We start from the raw sequence: 17,005 nt of genomic DNA, 5'->3' as shown, positions 1-17,005 counted from the left end.
TGTCGGAAGCTGACAGTTGAACAACGACCCAACTTATTCAAAAAACAACCATTGGAGTTTCCCTGCGATGTGATCTGGTCGCATATCACATTTTTCCCTTGTTTCATTTCTTTGTTACCTTTTGTTTTCTGCGATCGCGATCTTGCGATGCGATCAAATCGCAGATCGCAGATCGCAAATCTTAAACTTCTGCAAGTTAAGCCCTTTGCTCCTTATCTGCCGATGCGATGGTGCGATGTTGTGATAAGCTATGCATTAAATTCCGATAAGATATTTCCAGTCGTGTAATTAATGATATTTACTGCGGTTGGTAAATGTAGGTGAAATTTTTAATTTTATTGTTTTCTATTTTACGGAAGTATGGGCACAAGCAACACCTATTGTAAGATATTTTTTTGTGTTGTTCATTATATATAAAAAAATGCAAGAGCAAACAGAGCAGTGTAGAATTAGAGAAAGAGTTTTTTTTCTTCTGCAACGCACAACAATGTTGAACTTTTAGTTTTCTGAGATAATGAAATTGGTTTCTGGAACTGGAGCGTTCCTGATCTAATCCCTCTGAAGAGGAAGACAATTTTGTAACAATTTTTTTTTTGTGTATTTAATAAAGATCCTGTATTAGAAACAGAGCGTTGTTCTCTGTGCTATTTCTTTTGTGTATGAAATAAATAGAGATTATCCAACATGGTATCAGAGCTAGTATAGGCACTCAGTGATTCAAAAATAGAGTTTTTTTTTCACTGTAGGAGCTGTAAGAAGCTTATCAAGCAGAGAAAGTTTTTTTTTGCTTTTTATTATGCAATCAATATCTCTTCTTTATTTATACAGGTTAAGATGGCAGATGCTGGAACTGGTTTAACAAATTCCCAACTGCCACAGTTTAATGGGAAAAATTATAGTTATTGGTCCATAACAATGAAAGCATTGTTTGCTTCTCAAGGAATATGGGAGCTGGTTGAAACTGGCTATGCTGAACCTGCAGATGCAATAGCATTGGTTGCTTTGACAGTAGCAAAAAGAGACCAGTTGAAGAGCGACATGAAGAAGGATGTGAAAGCCCTCTTTTTTCTCTTCCAATCAGTACATGAAAGTGTTTTTCCACGGATAGCAGTAGCAACAAAATCCAAGGGGGCATGGGATATTCTCAAAACTGCCTATCAAGGCATGGAGAAGGTGAAGACTGCAAAGTTGCAGATGTTGAGGTGAGACTTTGAAACACTCAGCATGAAGGAATCTGATACAATAGATTCATTCTTCACTCAGGTTATTGGGTTGATAACCCAGATAAGATCTCATGGTGAGATTCTTGAAGAAGGAAGGATTGTAGAAAAGATCTTGAGAAGTTTACCCTCAAGGTTTGAAGCTGTTGCGGTAGCAATAGAAGAAACAAAGGATCTCTCACAGTTCACAGTAGATGAACTAAGTGCTTCTCTTATGTCTCATGAACACAGACTGAGTCGAGGAACGGATTCCTCTTTTGAGCAAGCATTCAATACTCAGATGTCTTTCGGCCAAGGAAAAGGTCGAGGCAGAGCAAATAATAGAGGTCGTGGAAGAAGCCAAAACATAGGCAGAAATAATCCTGCAAGCACAAGTGGAAGGAGCTGCAATCAGAACCAAGACGAAGGTTCAAGAAAATAGCAAGCTCATGGACAAAGGTATGACAAATCCCAAGTCCAATGTCATTATTGTAAGAAATATGGGCACTACGCCAATGAATGTAGGAAAAAACAAAATGACATGAATAGTAGGTAGAATGCTAATTTTGCAAATGAAGAAGATAAGAATCCAAAGACTGTGCTGTTAACATGTAATATTGCACAAGACAAACAAGAAGATTTTTGTTTCTTAGACTCAGGTTGTAGTAATCACATGACTGGAAATATTGCAATGTTTGCCAATCTGGATGAAAATGTGAAATACGAGGTAACAACAGGAACTGATAGTAAGATATCTGTCAAGGGTAAGGGCAGAGTCAGTATCCAAGCAAGAAATGGAGAACAGATGATTGTGCCAGAGGTATACTATGTACCCGGTCTGAAATGTAATCTTTTGAGCATTAGACAGCTCATTAACAAAGGTTACAATGTGTTCTTCAAAGATGATATGTGTACAATCAAAGACATACCTCCAAATAAGAAGATCATTACACAGGTGCAAATGACCAACAATAGAATGTTTCCTCTCAAACTCAGGGCAGATTTGAAGGAAGGAAGAACTATTGCAGCCGTAACACAAGAAGTCTTTCAGGAACAAGTGAAAGATGTGAATTGGTTGTGGCATTTGAGATTTGGACATCTCAATTTCGGAGGCTTGAATATGTTGCACAGAAAGGGAATGGTAAAGGGATTGCCATTGATTGAGAAACCAGACAGCCTTTGTGAAGGTTGCATTTTGGGCAAACAACAGAAAGAAAGCTTTCCAGCAGGGAAGAGTATAAGGGCAAAAGCACCCTTGGAAATTGTTCACTCTGATGTGTCTAGACTGATGCAAATACCATCATTTTCCGGAAATAAATATGTTTTAACTTTCATTGATGACTACACCAAAAAGACATGGGTGTATATGCTGAAACAGAAGAGTGAAGTGTTTGAGAAATTCCGCCACTTCAAAACTCTTGTTGAGAAGCAGTGTGGGCATTATGTCAAAGTGCTTAGAACAGATAGAGGAGGAGAGTACATCTCCAAAGACTTTCTGCATTTTTGTAGAGAGAATGGCATACAAGAGCAGTTCACCGCGAGGTATACACCTCAGCAAAACGGTGTTGCCGAAAGGAAGAATAGGATCATTCTTGACATGGTCAGAAGTATGTTAAAGGCAAAGCACTTGCCGCATGAGTATTCGGAAGAAGCTGTCACTTGCGTAGTTTACATCTTGAATAGATGCCCAACCAAAGCTGTCATGAACAAAATACCAGAAGAAGCATGGAGTGGTCAAAAGCAAACTGTCACTCACATGAAAGTATTCAGTTGTGTGGCATATGCACATGTACCGGATCAGCTAAGGAAGAAGCGTGATAGTAAGGGGGAGAAGTGTGTCTTTATTGGTTATAGTGATGAGTCAAAAGCATACAAACTCTATAATCCATCCACCAAGAAATTGATAGTAAGCAGAGATGTGCAGTTCATTGAAGATGAAGCTTGGGATGGAAGCTTAGAGAAGACAGTAAATGTGAAGACAATTGTGTCTCATGAAGAAGAAGAGGAAGGGACAGCAGCAAATAATCCTTCATTGGTGGCTCCTTCCTAACCACAGCAAGTACAACAAACCACACCACAAGTTGGAATTCAAACAACCTTGAGAAGTCAAGGAAGTGCTTCTCCAAGCACATCACAGGGATCAGAAATACCCTCAAGTTCGGATGGAACTCCTAGCACACCAAGAAGACCAAGATTCAGAGATCTGAATGAGATTTATGAACAAGGAGAGATAAGTAACAATACTGGTCTAAATTCATTATTCGCTTTATATTGTCATGTTGATGACCCAGTTCATTTTGAAGATGTTGTAAATGAAGATAAATGGATTGAAGCAATGAATGAAGAAATTGGTGCAATTGAGAAGAGTAAAACATGGGAGTTAGTGGATCTCCCTGAAGGCAAAGATGCCATTGGAGTTAAGTGGGTCTATAAGACCAAAAGCAATGCTGAAGGCAAGATTGACAGGCACAAAGCAAGACTTGTTGTGAAAGGTGGTGAGCTCCAGTATTGTAGCAATAATGCTACAACTCCTGGGGCTTCCTGTCTCTTAATTTTATCAACCCGGTAGTTCGTACAAACTTGGAAGCGACGATGCTGTATGCACAAGTACTAGCCCTTGTCGCAGCTGTCACTTGGTCAGCTGGCACAAGTCCGCTAGGGCTTAAGCAAACTTCTATAGGCTCACAGAAGAAGCTTTATCAATGATGGACGAAAGCTAACTCAAAGGAAGGCTACGCTGCTTGACAAACTGAATCAAAAGCAATTTAAAGCATGTAAATCCATGAAACCCTAATTTAACTAGTCTATCTTCTATAATGCAAAGAATGTGGATGCAACTCCTATGAATGCTGTCATTACCTCTAACAAGTGTAAATGCATGGGTCTAATATACTTGCATCATGAGAAATGTGTTTTTGTGTTTTTCCTTTAGGTGTGTGGAATGAGTGTGAACTTGGCCTAATTAGGGTTTGATTGTGCAGGTGGGATGGAGAAGGAAGGAAAGTGTGGGACAGGTTGGGGAGGCTAGGAGAGGTTCCTAAGGATCCTTAGCACCCATCCATAGAGGTCCCTCACGTTCAGAAGCTCGGCAACGAAGTGAATGGCCTCCTACAGGAAGGCTGCAGGGGATCCTACAGGATACTCTGTTTTCTACAGGATGGCTGTGCACGTCTACAGGATGGTTGGCCGTGGAGGTTTTTAGGAGTTGATGGAGTGTTGGAGTGGTGTGGGAGGCTAAGGGAGATGGAGATGGACCTAATGATGTCTTAGGAAATGGCAAGTCAGATGAAGGAAGGGTGCAGGCAATGGGTTGATGTTTTGGAAGGGTGGAATCAACGAGAGTGAAGGAGATGGAGCTGTACGTGAAATGAGAGAGTTGGAGGGCACGTGAGTGAGATAGAGGGTGAATAGAACTTGCAGGTGGATGAAGAAAACGACGAAGTAAATCGCTTGAGCAAAAGCAGTGTAAATAAAACAAATGACATGTGCATGAAAACAAGGAATTCATTAACCTATTATGCCATGAAACCTATAAATCCAAAATGGAAACCAAGCAATAAAACTAATGCGTGAGAGTGCAGTATGGATCAATGTCGAGAATGTATGAATAAATCCTTAATGAAAAACGTTCATGTGGCAACTTGCGTGGAGATGAAACGACTGCTGTTCTTTTTGGTGGCTGATCATGGTCTACACCACAATCCCAAACAGTGAGATGGTAGTGAGCCTTTACAACCTGTTTTTGTTGGAGCTCCAAGAGATTTATTCTACCAACCTATCAAACTTGAATACTGAAAGCAAAGCATCATACCAGTCCTATCTATGCTAATGAAAACAATTAAACTAACAAGCTGGAAATCCGAATTGCATAGGAAACTAAACAAACTCAAGTGCTGGACCTAATTGTAAATGCATTACAACACTGAGGAGGTCTATGGCTCTCAGGTTGGGCCCTAACCTGAGAGCTATAGCTCCTTGAGAAAACTCAGAACTAACTCAAAAGTGGCCTTCTTTATTCATAATCTGATAACATGCCAAATTGGCTTACAAAAGAGAACGAAACTTGAGCTGTGCTCCTAAATTACAATAGTAATACGAGAGTTTCAACAACCTAACCAAGGCTAAGGCCTCTATACTTATACAAAACGATGATCCAACAAGTATCCATGATTCTAGGAGCTCGGCTGTTTAATCTAGAGTTTAACTACTGATCCTGTAGGATGGTCATAAATGCTGTTTCCTGTAGAGCAGTCTTGAACTGCTGTTCCTGTAGAACAGCTGGCCGTGTATTAAGCTCGGAGGGAGGATGGAGTGGGGCTCAGAGTTCTTGGTGAGGATCACGAGGAATGTCCCCCAAGACCGTGGACAACCTCTCCTTACGTCAGCAATGCCAACTCGTTGTCTCCTTGCCACCTTTTCGTTGTCTTTTGCTCCCTTTTAATGCCAAAACCTGGAATCACAATGCATTAGCTACGTAGATAAAGTGCCTATCCTTTCTCCTACAAACAACATGAATAAACTAAGAAGTGTACGCATAAACAATAAAAATGAATGGTTTGAGCAAGAAGAATAGGCCAAAATGAGCCCAAATTGTACCAAAATTGGGGCTCATCATCACCCCCCAGCTGAACCATTTGCTCATCCTTGAGCAACCTTGCTCCCGCTTCTCGTCCTTGGCTGAGGACTCGGGACCGGAACAGGCTCTTTCTTTTCTGCTTTTGATGGCCCTGCCTTCTCTGCCCCTGGTGGTGATGAAGGTGACGCTTCCTTCCCCTTTTCCATTTCCTTGAGTCGGGCTTCGGAAGGTGACTGGCCTATCTTTCGAGTCCAGGAGGTTATTTTTGGGCTCCCCTTTTCTGGGGTGGCTGATGTTTTAAAGGGGGTCCTTGGACTGGGTGAAGTAGGTACATCCCCTGAAGTGGTTTGGCTGCTAGGTGGAGGCTGTGGCTTGCCCGTGGTCATCCTTTTGCTCCTCCTGACTTCAGGTGGTAGAGGGGTCTCCCTCTCCCTTTTCTCTTTCAGTTTTGGAGGTGTGCTGAGGGCAGCCAATGCCACTGTTGCCTCCTTCTCAAGAATGCCAGGCTTCTCTTTCTTGCGATTTTCTCTCTCGGAGCTCCTTGTAGAAGGCCTCTCCTTTTTAGATTTCGGGCTTCTTGTGGAAGACCCTGCTTTGCCTGCTTCCGGGCTTCCTGTAGAAGACTCTTTCTTTGTCTTCGGACTCTCTATAGGAGGTTGTTTCTCAATGACCTTCGGGCCTCTTGTAGAAGCCCCTCTTTCCAATCTTGGGCTTCTTGTAGAAGCCCCTGTCTCTGTCTTCGGGCTTCCTGTAGAAACCTGGGGTTGCACTTTCGGGCTTCCTGTAGAAGCCTCTTTTTCCGTTTTTGGGCCTCCTGTAGAAGCCTGTCCTCCAATGATTTTCAGGCTTCCTGTAGAAGCCTTGGTTGTTGCTCTTGGGCTTCACGTAGAAGCCTGCTCCTTACTGATCTTCGGGCTTCCTGTAGAAGCCTTTGTCTTTGTTTTCGGGCTTCCTGTAGAAGCCTGTTTTTTGTGTTTTCGAGCTTCCTGTAGAAGCCTGCGCTTGCGTTCCTATAGATGCAACTTCCGCCACCTTTTCTTTCTTGGCTGCATGGATTTTGCTTTTGGTTTTGCCTGCAGGAGCTGACGAGGTGCTTGGGCTGGCAGGGACCACATCAGTTTTGACTGCCCTGCTTTTCAACCTCTGTTCCCTTGCTGACAGGATGGGGGTGTCTTCTTTTGCTTCATCATCCTCTCCCTCCTCATTCTCTTTTCGTTCTTTCTTCTGTGTTGGAGTCGGGGCCTTTTTGCTTTTCCCTTTCTTACTCTTGGCTACGGGATCTTCTTCTTCACCGCTAGAGGACCCTGTCTCTCCAAGCAACATTTTTATGTCCCCTTCTCTTGTTAAGTTCCTAAATGATTCCCATGCGAGGGGGACTTTATATGAGCGGAGAGCAACCTCCACGAGCAATTTTATCAGCCCATGATGGGCTATCTGATCAGGGATTCCGTCCTTGAGCTTTGTAGAGCACTCTATCAAGGACTGCAGTAAAAAGTAAGGAATGCTCAGCCTGAAGTGATACGCATATATGATGCTGTAACGACCCTCACAGGTGATATATTTCATAATTTGAAAACTGACTTCGTGCCACGGTGGTGACAGGCTGGTCCTTTTCACCCCATTCTTGTCCTTTGTGAATGATTCTTCAGGCGGGAAGAACTCCTTCTTTGCTTGCTGGCTCTGCTCCCGCTCTTCTTTATCCCACGGCAGACCCATGGGCAGTTCCGTGACTCGACTGATGTGCTCTGGGGTGAGTTGGAGGCTGAGGCCTCGGAAGCTTACCGTGGCCAGTGTCAGGGATTTAGGCTTCAAGGCCTGCAAGAATTCCTCGGCTACTTCATCATCGTAGCCCTGTAGTTTATCACAGAAAGGCATCCATTGTGCTCTAGTGAAGAGCTCAACCACTACCGGGTTTCTCCTTAATGCATTTGAATTAGTGGGCTCTCGCCTGATAAACCCGCCAGGCATGATGAACACAGTGGTTTATACCAGAGGTGGTGGATACACAGGAAATTCGGTCTTAAAGACAGAACATGCAATGAATTTTCAGACCACAGTTTGATTATACAGCTATCCTATAGGAGCGATAGTATAGGCACGGCAATCCAATTCTTTATGACCACACTGTGACTAATGGCCTTGCCACCTTTAAAAAACCAATTGCGGAAGGAGTTGCAGGGTTACCTCTTTTCTGCCACCTTTTTTTTACATGAAGACTTCACCTTCCTGTAGAGCCGCGTTCCTGTAGGACGACGTTCCTGTAGAAACTGTTCCTGTAGGAGCAGTGCGCAGGCTTCGGGAAGAGCTTTAGTTGGCTGGCGGTCGAGAGGTGCTTTACCAACGTTCAGGTAGCCGAGAGCTCGACGTATCAACATGCAGAGGTAAGCAGAGGATCTACTCGAGTTTTGAAGTGAGGTTGATGGAGATACACGCTTAATCGAGCCGATTAGATTTTGAATCAGCGCAGCTCGTGGCGCGGGGGTGAGCTGTCCCCGCCGGACCGTTGGGTGACGTCACCCATCATCCGCTTGCACATTCGTTTGTTGCCGCATTCATTCCCACAGATCTGCCGCCACCCTTTTCGGTTAAACTTCACTTCTCAGTTGACGGGACTGATCTTCACGTGCTTGCTGCGTGTTTCTTTCGTCGTGGCTGCCATCTCGTCCTCTGACTAACCCTTTACTAACCGACGTGGCCAATCACTGGCCTTTAGGCCGCTCAACCATTCACCTTTATGCCATGCAAAACAAATCGAAGTAATAATCATGCAGTTTGATGGAGAGAAGGATTAGAACACTTACCTGCGCGCGGCTGCACATGATTTCCAGTTTTTTTGAGCGATGGATCTACCTACCGCCTGTGGCTGTACATTCCTGTAGGCTCGTGGTTACAGGATGCTGGCGATGGAGTGAATGGTTCTGCGTTCATGCGCCCGTGTTTGATCTCAGATGGCGGTGCTGTGAACGGTCTTCACTTGAGCAGGTTGAACTGTTACAGGATCCCCGCGAGGGGTCTTGTCACCGTTCTTTCTCCTCGGGTGTATGCTGCATGCTGGCGGTTCTGGCTTCTCGATCACGATCCCAGCGCTTCTGATGTATCAACGTGGATGTGGTATGGTTCTCGGTGCTTAGTTTTTCTTTGACAGATGCTTCCTCACGAGAATTGATTACTTTGTTATGCTGCTGCAGGGATCTTGGTTGCATGGCGACGAGGATGGTGGAGGACGATAATGGCAATGTTCAGGGGTGCCATCATTGGCATGCATGCATTCAATCCACTCCTCAGTCGCTAGATCTTCATTTGAAACACATTTCGTCCATCGTAACCTTCTACAGGAAGTTTCCTGTAGAACACAGAGTTTCCTGTAGAAATTTGGCATTTTCCTGTAGAAGATCCGCGTCTTCCTGTAGGAAGACTGTCTGTTCCTGTAGAAAAACTGTATCCTCCTGTAGAAGATCCAAAGCATGATAATAATTGCACATACCTTAAAAAAACATTGCTGTTCTTGGAGCAGGTGCTGATGACATCCTTTGCTAGCATGATGAAGGCCCCTGACTTGGAGTGGAGAGGCTTCTTCTCCTCCATAGAACATCTGCATGCAAACCTTTTATTGTGCTGATTGCTTTTTCCTGTTTTCTTTCTTTTTTCTTTCTTTTTTTCTTTTTATTTTTTTTATTTTTTTAGAAAGACAATAGGAGCGCCTCAATGAGGTTTTCACCCCTACTGCCTGCCTTGGGCGCCTCAGAGAGGTTTTCACCCAAGGATCTTTATTTTTCTCTCTTTTCTTTTTCGAAAGACAATAGGAGCGCCTCAATGAGGTTTTCACCCCTACTGCCTGCCTTGGGCGCCTCAGAGAGGTTTTCACCCAAGGATCTTTATTTTTCTCTCTTTTTTTTTTTTTTTTTTTTTTTGTGTTTTAGATCCTTCAGGGTATGCCCAAAGCGGAGGCAGAACCCTTCTCTATGACCAAAACAGATTTCTCCATAGTGCTGATAAACTCTTGTCTTGAGAGAGGTCTTCTATAGATCTTCAATCGGTGCCCATTGACAAGCATGGGAATGGATTCCTCATCAATGGTTCGAATGAGGACAGATCCATTGTCATGGCACTGTTCCACCACATATGGTCCTAGCCATCTGGTTCTCAACTTCCCCTTGAAATCTTTGAATCTGGAATCATACAACAAAGCCCAATCTCCCGGCTGAAATTGCTTGTCATGGAGATGTTGGTCATGCCACACCTTCCTCTGAAGTTGAACCACTTCTGAGTGAAGGAGGGCCTGCATGCGGTGTTCATCCAGTCCATTCAGCTGCAATAACCTTTCTTGCTGTGCATGGCTGAGATCTAGGTCCAGCTGAGCTGCCAACCTCAAAGTGTTATACTCAAACTCAATGGACAGTAAAGCTTTCTTCCCATAGACCAGCTCATACGGTGTGAAACCGGTGGTGGTCTTCCAAGTGGTGTTGTAAGCCCATGTGGCTTCAACTAGGCGATCTGCCCAGTCTTTTCTGCTGCTGTTCACCACTTTGGTCAAGATCCCTTCTAGAGCTCTATTGGTGACTTCCACCTGCCCATTTGCTTGAGGATGATAGGGGGTGGAAGTCCTATGCTTGATCTTGTGATGAGCTAATAGATCTTCAACCAAGTTGGAGGTGAACTGGCTCCCTTGATTGGTCACCAGCTCTCTTGGGTAGCCAAACTTGTAGAAGATGTTCTCTCTTAAGAACTCGACCACCTTTTCTTCTGTTGCTGCTTTGATTGCTTTAGTCTCTGCCCACTTTGTCAAGTAGTCAGTACACACAATGATGTAGGATCTCTGCCTCGAAGAGGGATTGATTGGGCCCACAAAGTCCATGCCCCACTTCTCAAATGGCTCGAGAGTCACTTGAGGTTGGAGAGGCATCTCATCCCTTTGGGTCGGTTTCCCCATTCTTTGGCATTGGTCACACTGGCTAACATATCTTCTGACATCTTGATGAAGTGTGGGGCAATAGTAGCCTGCCTGCAGGATCTTGAAGGCAGTTCTCTTTGATGCAAAATGTCCTCCACAAGGTCCATCATGACAGGTGAGGAGAATGTCAAAGACTTCCTCCTCCCTTACACAACGCCTTAAGATCTGATCGGGGCCAAGCTTGAACAGGTTGCCCCCAATCCATGTAAATGAGGCACTCTTTCTGATGATTTTGCTCTTCTCTTTTGAAGAGAGGTGCGGAGGGAACTGAGCTGAAACAAGGTAGTTTGCTATATCAGCAAACCATGGAGAGAGTACTGAGATAGCAAACAGATGCTCATCAGGCATCTGGTCATCCACTGTCCCATCTTCATTTGCAGACAAATCCAATCTAGACAAGAAGTCAGCAACAACATTTTCTTTTCCTGGTTTATCAACAATGGTTAGATCAAACTGCTGCAATAAAAGTAACCATCTAATAATACGAGCATTCACATCTGGTTTATTCATCAAGTATCTAATAGCAGCATGGTCAGTATGTACAAAAGTCTGGTAACCAGTAATGTAATGTCGGAACTTGTTCAGTGCATGAACCATAGCTAAGAATTCCTTCTCGGTTACAGTGTAGTTCAGCTCGGCTTTGGACAAGTTTTTGCTAACGAAGTAAATGGCATATGGAAGTTTTTCCTCAACTTGTCCTAAGGCTGCACCTATGGCTTTGTTCGAGGCATCAGTGTGGATGTGGAAAGGTAGGGCCCAGTTTGGACCCCTTAGGATTGGAGTTGACACTAACTTGTCTTTTAATTCATTCAAACTCTTCTGACAATCGTCAGTCCAATTAAACTCCACATCTTTTGCCGACAAACCAAACAATGGTGAGGCTAACTTGCTGAAGTCTTTAATGAACCTCCGGTAGTATCCTGCTAATCCCAAGAAACTCCGGACATCCCTTACTTTTTGAGGAGGTGGAACCCTCTTGATGAGAGCAATTTTGTTAGGATCCACCTGCAATCCTTGAGAAGAAATGGTATGGCCTAGCACTGTCCCTTCAGTCATTAGGAATTCACATTTCTCAGGGCTAAGGGACAAGTTCATCTCGATGCACTTGGTTAGGACCTTTCCCAAGTTGGACAATGCTTCCTGGAAGTTGGCCCCATAAGGGGTAAAGTCATCCATGTAGATTTCCACTGCATCATGGATCAACTCCGAGAAGATGCTCAAGACAGCTCTCTGAAAAGTAGCAGGAGCATTGCATAGCCCAAAGAGAAGGACTCGGTAGGCAAAGGTACCCCAAGGACAAGTGAAGGTGGTCTTATCTTGGTCTTCCGGGCTGATTTGGATTTGATTGTACCCGCTGAACCCATCCAGGAAAGAGAAGAACTTCTTTCCTGCCAGTCCATCCAACACTTGATCTATGAAAGGTAGAGGGAAATGGTCCTTCTTGGTAGCTTTGTTCAGCTCCCCGTAATCTACACAGATCCTCCACTTCCCATTCTTCTTGGGAACCAACACTAGAGGGGACACCCATTCACTATCTGAGATGGGGTAAATGAATCCGGCATCCAACAGTTTTTGCAATTCTTCCTTGACAATGTCCTTAAGGGCTGGATTCATTCTCCTCTGGGGTTGCCTAACTGGTTTACAATCCTCTTTGATGTATATATGATGGGTACAGACCGAGGGGTGGACTCCTTTCATCTCCTTATAGCTCCAAGCAAAAGCATCTAAGTGGCTGGCCAATAGGCTACACAACTCCTTCTCCTAGGAAGGAGATAGAGAGGAGCTGATATTTAACGCTCTCTCAGGGCCGAACTCCACACTTTTGACTCTGGGAGTGACAGGGCTGGTTGTACAAAGGTCCACTAAGGTGCTAGCTTGGGCATCCTCCACCAACTTCTCTAAAGATAGTGCACTGGAAGGTGGATTCCGGATCAGGGTCTCAATTAAATCATCCTCGGTAGGATAATTTCTTCTAGCGGTATCTAGGGTGCACAGAGGTGCAAAGTACACCTCATCTTCCTCTCCGTCCTCCAACCAGAGTGGTAAATCATGCTCTAAAGAGGGTTGGGCAAGAGGGTATAGGACTAGCTGCTTGGACATGGGACCATTCTTGATGGTCATGTTTCCTGCCCGACAACTTATGTAAGCATCTGCAGTAGCTAACCAAGGCCTTCCCAAGATGAGAGGATATCCAGTAAGCTTGGCCTTTGGTTGCAGGACCAGGAAATCCGCAGGGTATTCCCAAGAATCAATTGAGACCAAGACATCCTCCACAATCCCTTTGGGAGTCACGGTGGAGCGATCTGCTAACTGCAGTACTGTCGAGGTCTTTCTCAAGGAACCCTGAAGATTGAGTTTAAGCATGGTATCCCTGGTCATCACATTGATGGCTGCCCCCAGATCAATCAAGGTGTGGGGGATAATGGTGCCATTGATGTGTACATCTACTACAGGACTTCCAGGATCTAGGTACTTTGGGCAGATGACTTGTCCTAGCATAAGGTCAGACAGTTGTCCTATGACATTGATAGTTGAGGCATCTTTCTTCCGTCTGCCTGGGTGTTTGAAACACTTCTCCTTAATCAGCTTGTTATATATTGGCACATCCTTGATGGCTTGGAGAAGTGGGATTTTTACACACAACTATTTGAGCTCACCCAAAAGCTCATCTTCTTCTGGGTTTGGTTGTGTGGTGGCTGTTAGTCTCTCAGGAAAGGGTGGAGTAGGCTTTGGTTCACTCTCCTGATGGGTTTCCTCATCCTCTGGGGGAGGAGGTTGGTGATCTGGAAGAGTCTTTCCAGATCTAAGATTGATCTCCTGGATCTCCACAGCATAGGTAGGGCATGAGGTCTCCCCAGTATATACCTGCTGAGCCTGTCTATTGTTGGGGTTCGGGTTCGGTTGAGCAGGCATCTGAGGTTGCCTTGGAGGAGAAGGAGGTAAAGGCTGAGGTTGAACTGGTGGTGGAGGCAAAATGGCAGGAGGAGTGTTGTATTGGGGCCTCCACCCCGACTGAGGAGCACTCCATTGAGGCTGCGACTGGGTATGTGAGTGATATGGGTGAGAAGTAGGTTGAGTAGGGTACTGAGGTGGATAAGACCATGGAGGAGGCATGGACCAGGAAGGATGAGCAGGGGGACCCTAGGAAGGCATGGGAGTCAAGTGGTTGGGGTTGTAATAAGCTTGAGATGCCCCTTGCATCCCCTGCTGATAAGGTCTAGATCCTTGAGGCCTCCTATGGTTGATGAAGTAGAGAGGTTCAGTGGGGGCTTCAGTTCCTTGGTACATGTCTTTAAACCTAGGCAAGGTTGGACACTGATTTGTTGGGTGGTCCTCCTCACAAACGAAACACACTTCGACCGAATGCAATGGACATTCGTTCTTAGGGTGTCTTCTGGTGCACCTAGGACAGAAGACAGCCAAGGCTCTCTCAGCTTCCTCTTTCTTTTGCTGGATCCTGAATGTGTCCAGCTGCATGGCAATGGTATGTCTCACCTCACTCTTAAGATCTTCTAATTGGTTTGTAAGCTCATGTTTGGAGAAAGGGACACCGGTGGAGAGGAGGTTTCCTCTACCTCGTTTTCTAGCTGCCCTGGAATGATTTCGAAACACAGTCTTGATGTCCTCATAAGGCAGTTGGTAAATGTCCCCCCCAGCTAACATGTGAAGGGTGTCTAGGAGATCTTCAGGGACTCCTCAGAGTAGAACCAACTTGAGGGATTCAGGGTCAAGTGTGCATCTGGCCCGTTTATAGCTAAGTTGGAACCTCTCCTCATAGTCCTCTAAAGACTCATCATTCCCCATGGTCATTCGAAAGATCTCTCCCTTGGTTTCCTTGGACCTACAATAATCCCTATACTTGGTATTGAAGGCTTGCTGCATCTGAGCCCAAGTGGTGATGCTATTCCCAGGTAATCCCATGAACCAGCGTAGTGCTGCATCCTTAAGAGTGGAAGGGAAAAGCTTCAACTTTTGCTCATCCTCAGTATAGTCATAGGTTCGACAAAGGACAGCAAACTCAAACAAGAAGTTATCAGGATCCTCAGTGGTCAGTCCATGGAAGTGAGGCAAGGCAGAGGGGCTAATGTTTTTCATTTTCATATCCCCATTGGTCTCTCGGATGGGGAAAGCTCCTTCTATTCTCTCATCTTCTCTCCTGTTATCAGCCATGGCTTCAGATGGAGTGGTTTCTAACTCTTCTTCTTCTATAGGGTCTTGGTATATCTCGGGATGTTCACCTATAGGTTTCTCTGGGTCACTGTCACCAAAGAAGAGAGAAGGGTGACTCAGTGATGTGGTGGGGGTGTTTGGTAGGAATTTGCCTGATCTATCTCGGTTCCTACGAGGCATGAAAGGGAAAGGACTCTTCTCTGTTTTTAGTGCTTTTGTTTTTTCCTGGTACCTGCAAAACTGAAACAAAGTGATCTACAACTAACTAGATTACTCAAATGAAATTTGCGGAATTGGAAATATTAATCTAGGAAAGCAGGAAATATTAATCTAGGAAAGCAGGAAATACTAATCTAAGAAAGCAGGAAATATTAATCTAGGAAAGCAGGAAATACTAATCTAAGAAAGCAGGAAAGATTAGTCTAGGAAAGCAGGAAAGTCTATACTACTTTTGCAGAATGGAAATGAAGCAAACTACTTAGCAGAAGGTAAGAGTAGGAAAGTAGAGGAAAAGCAACAGGTCCTAATACTCTGACGCTTCCCCGGCAACGGCGCCAAAAAGATGGTGAGCTCCAGTATTGTAGCAATAATGCTACAACTCCTGGGGCTTCCTGTCTCTTAATTTTATCAACCCGGTAGTTCGTATAAACTTGGAAGCGACGGTGCTGTATGCACAAGTACTAGCCCTTGTCGCAGTTGTCACTTGGTCAGCTGGCACAAGTCTGCTAGGGCTTAAGCCAACTTCTATAGGCTCACAGAAGAAGCTTTATCAATGATGGACGAAAGCTAACTCAAAGGAAGGCTACACTGCTTGACAAACTGAATCAAAAGCAATTTAAAGCATGTAAATCCATGAAACCCTAATTTAACTAGTCTATCTTCTATAATGCAAAGAATGTGGATGCAACTCCTATGAATGCTGTCATTACCTCTAACAAGTGTAAATGCATGGGTCTAAGCTACTTGCATCATGAGAAATGTGTTTTTGCGTTTTTCCTTTAGGTGTGTGGAATGAGTGTGAACTTGGCCTAATTAGGGTTTGATTGTGCAGGTGGGATGGAGAAGGAAGGAAAGTGTGGGACAGGTTGGGGAGGCTAGGAGAGGTTCCTAAGGATCCTTAGCACCCATCCACAGAGGTCCCTCACGTTCAGAAGCTCGGCAACGAAGTGAATGGCCTCCTACAGGAAGGCTGCAGGGGATCCTACAGGATACTCTGTTTTCTACAGGATGGCTGTGCACGTCTACAGGATGGTTGGCCGTGGAGGTTTTTAGGAGTTGATGGAGTGTTGGAGTGGTGTGGGAGGCTAAGGGAGATGGAGATGGACCTAATGGTGTCTTAGGAAATGGCAAGTCAGACGAAGGAAGGGTGCAGGCAATGGGTTGATGTTTGGGAAGGGTGGAATCAACGAGAGTGAAGGAGATGGAGCTGTACGTGAAATGAGAGAGTTGGAGGGCACGTGAGTGAGATAGAGGGTGAATAGAACTTGCAGGTGGATGAAGAAAATGACGAAGGAAATCGCTTGAGCAAAAGCAGTGTAAATAAAACAAATGACCTGTGCATGAAAACAAGGAATTCATTAACCTATTATGCCATGAAACCTATAAATCCAAAATGGAAACCAAGCAATAAAACTAATGCGTGAGAGTGCAGTATGGATCAATGTCGAGAATGTATGAATGAATCCTTAATGAAAAACGTTCATGTGGCAACTTGCGTGGAGATGAAACGACTGCTGTTCTTTTTGGTGGCTGATCATGGTCTACACCCCAATCCCAAACAGTGAGATGGCAGTGAGCCTTTACAACCTATTTTTGTTGGAGCTCCAAGAGATTTATTCTACCAACCTATCAAACTTGAATACTGAAAGCAAAGCATCATACCAGTCCTATCTATGCTAATGAAAACAATTAAACTAACAAGCTGGAAATCCGAATTGCATAGGAAACTAAACAAACTCAAGTGCTGGACCTAATTGTAAATGCATTACAACACTGAGGAGGTCTATGGCTCTCAGGTTGGGCCCTAACCTGAGAGTTATAGCTCCTTGAGAAAACTCAGAACTAACTCAAAAGTGGCCTTCTTTATTCATAATCTGATAACATGCCAAA

This window comes from Pinus tabuliformis, chromosome 8, assembly GCF_031772625.1.
Source record: "Pinus tabuliformis cultivar Carrire ecotype Pingquan chromosome 8, CPIR1, whole genome shotgun sequence".
In the NCBI taxonomy this organism is placed as follows: Eukaryota; Viridiplantae; Streptophyta; class Pinopsida; order Pinales; family Pinaceae; genus Pinus; species Pinus tabuliformis.
The sequence above is the reverse complement of the archived record's forward strand: the minus strand, read 5'-3'. Positions refer to the sequence as shown.